This window comes from Pinus tabuliformis, chromosome 3_1, assembly GCF_031772625.1.
Source record: "Pinus tabuliformis cultivar Carrire ecotype Pingquan chromosome 3_1, CPIR1, whole genome shotgun sequence".
In the NCBI taxonomy this organism is placed as follows: Eukaryota; Viridiplantae; Streptophyta; class Pinopsida; order Pinales; family Pinaceae; genus Pinus; species Pinus tabuliformis.
This window is the reverse complement of record NC_142301.1, coordinates 515,970,853-515,974,592: the sequence shown is the minus strand read 5'-3', so window position 1 is coordinate 515,974,592 and position 3,740 is coordinate 515,970,853.

Here is a 3,740-nt window from a genome sequence, read left to right as displayed (position 1 = left end):
AGGTATAAAGTTCCTTTTTCAGTACCTTAAGGTTTTCATTCATTACTAGCTGACTCCTCACGCTATCAAAAATGATAATAAATCAATGTCTCTTGATTTGTAGATTCTTTCAAGTGTTCAACTTCAACACATTTATTCCCACTTGTTAGATTGTACTAGGGTACCTTTAACACTCATTATCATTATTGGTGAATTGTCTCGCGTTTGTTAACATTATTACATCAATAAATGGTAATCAAATGATTTCTCACATAGTCGAATTCAACTCATTTATTTACATAGTTTAGAAATGTACCATCTATAGTTAGTGAAGACCTCGGGTTGTGTCAACATCTTTTATCACTTGAAAAATCCTTCAATTTTCCTCTAGTGATACCTCCAACCTTTATAAGTTGCAGTCCTTCACAACAACATCTTATATGTTGGCACTTGACTTTGTGCAGTACCATTATTCCACCTATATGACTTGGTAATTTTATGAGGATCAGTTATGCAACATCATTGATCAAACAATATTCTAGCATCATTGATCATATATTCTTCTATATCTGATACTGAGACATAACTCTATTGTGTTCTTTTGTGGCTATGATCATATGATCCATTATGTATTCTACAACTAGTTCTGTTCACTTATGTATACATTCTAGATCCACTTTATACTTGATTAGTGGACATGATTTTTTACTTCTGAGCATGGGTATGCCCTCCTCAGAGATGAGTTTTCTTTTTGACTCCTTCCATAGGTATTCGATGAGCTCGAATCTGGTGATATCTCTCTTGGGTTTTAAGATGATTTCTCACTCTATCTTTATTATTTTTTAATCATCATGTACCCCTTCTAACCTCATATATTGGGGGAACTTGTTATAACATCATTGAGAACTCTTTTAGACTTTATTCTCTTATATGGCCTTGTGCAACATTTTCCCATGCATACTTGATCTCATATTAAAAAAAATAAAATCAAATTCCATAGCAACTCTGCCCAAACTAAAACACGTACATATGTGGGTTATATAACTCTATACTCGTGCATACCTTTTAAAATATGAAAAAAATAAAATAATATGTTATTTTTCGGGCGGGTTCACAGGTTTTACCAATCGCCCACCTACAAAAGGCCATAGAAAAATTGAATTAACTAATTTCAGGTAGTATATATACACCCTTTGGTAGGCCTAAAAAACATAAGAGAAGGGCTTATCGACATTATACCATTTTTCTCTAGATCAAGTTTGATTTTCCAATGCCTCGTGCACTCCCAGTCTCTACAGAAATGATTTCCTTTGCAGAGATGTTCATCATCTTTATAACATCTCCATCCATTTTTTAGAGAGGTTGTCTTTGTGGCTTACGCTAGACGGATCTAGAGGAAGGCTTCGTCAGTGCTTTGGCTTGGATGAGGTTGTACCTTCCCCGTACCTATTTCTGTTAATTAATAAAGGATCTCATGTCTTGTTCCTGATATGTTATTGTCTCTTGAATAGTAATTTTTATGCTTATATATGATGATATAACAAATATTTTATGTATGCACATTGAATTATCTATCATTTATATGCTTCTGTGAATTGACTTGCAGGCCTATTTGTTCTGGAGGAAGCAGAGGGTTTGGACCCTATGGGAAAATCATCAAACATAGGACCTCTGGGTATGTTTCCAAGTCCACATTTAGTAATTAATATGTTTGACATGCTTTCTTGACTACTCTTATGCATTTTTGAGATTTTCAACCCTTACCTTAGGGAAATTTTCTCGCCATTACCTATCATCTCAGCAAGAAATTTTGTGTTCGAGAGTTGGTGCCTGTGGGAGGTTCCTTCTCTCTCGGTGTGGGTAGGATCATCCTAGATGGGGCCTAGGGAAAGCTAGTAGAATCAGGTAGCATTTTCATCTAGAAGGTGGTGTATATGTGTATTTCCTCAATTGGCTTGTTCTTGATAGTAGGTTTTTCCTCTGTGAACATAGGTGCATTGACAAGGAATTGTAGAGAGACAAAGAAAGAAGATTAAACAAAGGGAAAAGAGAGGAGAAATGTAAGAATTAGGTGCCAAGTAATAAGACACATGTAAGAGACTCAGGGAATGGTGACCATGTGTCTAAGATTTCCAATACCATAGATTGATATGCATAACCAACATGGAGATAAAGGGATGATGTGGCTTAGAAGAGCACATAGGGGGTGACATAGAGATAGTTGGGGAGAGAATCTATGGAGGAGAGAAATAAAAAACGTCATACTAGAGGGAGGTATTTTAGCCTTTGAAGCAAGCCAAAAGCTAATATAGTCAAACCAAATCAGAATGCAGCATAGAGGAGAGCCAAAATAAAATATTAAAATGGAAATAGGGACTAGAAACCGAGAGGCTCCAATCAAACCACAATCAATTGGATAAGCACCTAAAAAGGCATTATGTAGCGAAGAGAATTATAGAATTGCATGTAATAGAAACCAAAATTGAAATCTATGACAAACACATTGAACCTAGACTGAGAAAGAAATAAATAGATATAACCTATCTTCCAGGTCATCAAATGGGAACTACCGTCACCATTGTAGCTCCAGTTAGTAAGGGAGAGATTTTATTTCATAGTGTCACAAAGGTTTTTCAAGGATAACAGGAAAATACTAGGCTTAGGCTTGAAAGTATTGGCCAACATCAGACCCCAATTGTAGTTGTCAAGAGCCAAGGCTTGTGTAGTAAACATAAAGCTCTAGCAGCCATTGATGATGGAATAATATGAAATTTGAGCCATAATAAGGAATTTAGTAAGCCACAATAATATTGGTTAATCCTTCATGTGAGTGGGATCTCAACAAACCATATGGGGGATCAACTAGAAATAAAGGCATGAGTGTGGAATTTTTAGGGGATTAAGTATTTTGATTGCATTTTACTTGTGCTAGTTCCTTAGGATTGTTGGACCTAAAACATTCTCTATAGGGGCATCATACCATGTCCCCAGTGTCTTGGCTAGGTGGGGCAATGATAGCTTGTGCCCCACCGCACCACCAGCCCGCCATTTTTCTCTTAAAAAATATTATTCAGGGTAGATGTACTATTATGGAGGAACTACTGACACACATCATTGAGAGAGAAGTCTTGTAAAAGGTTCCAGGTGGAGAACAATGTTGGTGAGGTGGCTAGGCTTCCATGATTAACCAATATATCAACGACTCTATTTCGTATGCTTTGGACATGGGAGGAGGTGATGACTAGGATGTTAGTGATTAGGGAAGAAACATTTCATAGAAGTGTTTCTAACTACTAGATTTTAGATACTTTATGCACCAAAGACCCATTTTGAAGCTTGAGAGGCATGTTGATAATGAGTTGGGAGTCTCCTTCCACAAAGATCTTCGAGAATCCTTGTTCCTATGAAAATTCCAGTCTTGTGATGAGGGTAGTGAGTTCTGGTGCATTGTTTCTATTAATTCCTAATGTGTTTGAGTATATGTAGAAGATGAGGCCTCCATGATCTGAAAATATATTGCAAAAAACAATTGAGCCCAGATTCCCTTCCAAGGCACTGTCAAAATTCAGGTTGAGGAAATATGGGGGTAAGGAGACCATGCAAAAGGAATGGAAAGTAGGAGAGGGATGTGGGACCCAAGGAAAATATAGGGGGATAAGGGACAAGGTGACAACATTGAAGAATCATAGCTTCTTGACCATAAGCCTACTGACCAAGGGGGGACCAGTAGAGGACAAGAACGAATCCTTTGATATTATTGA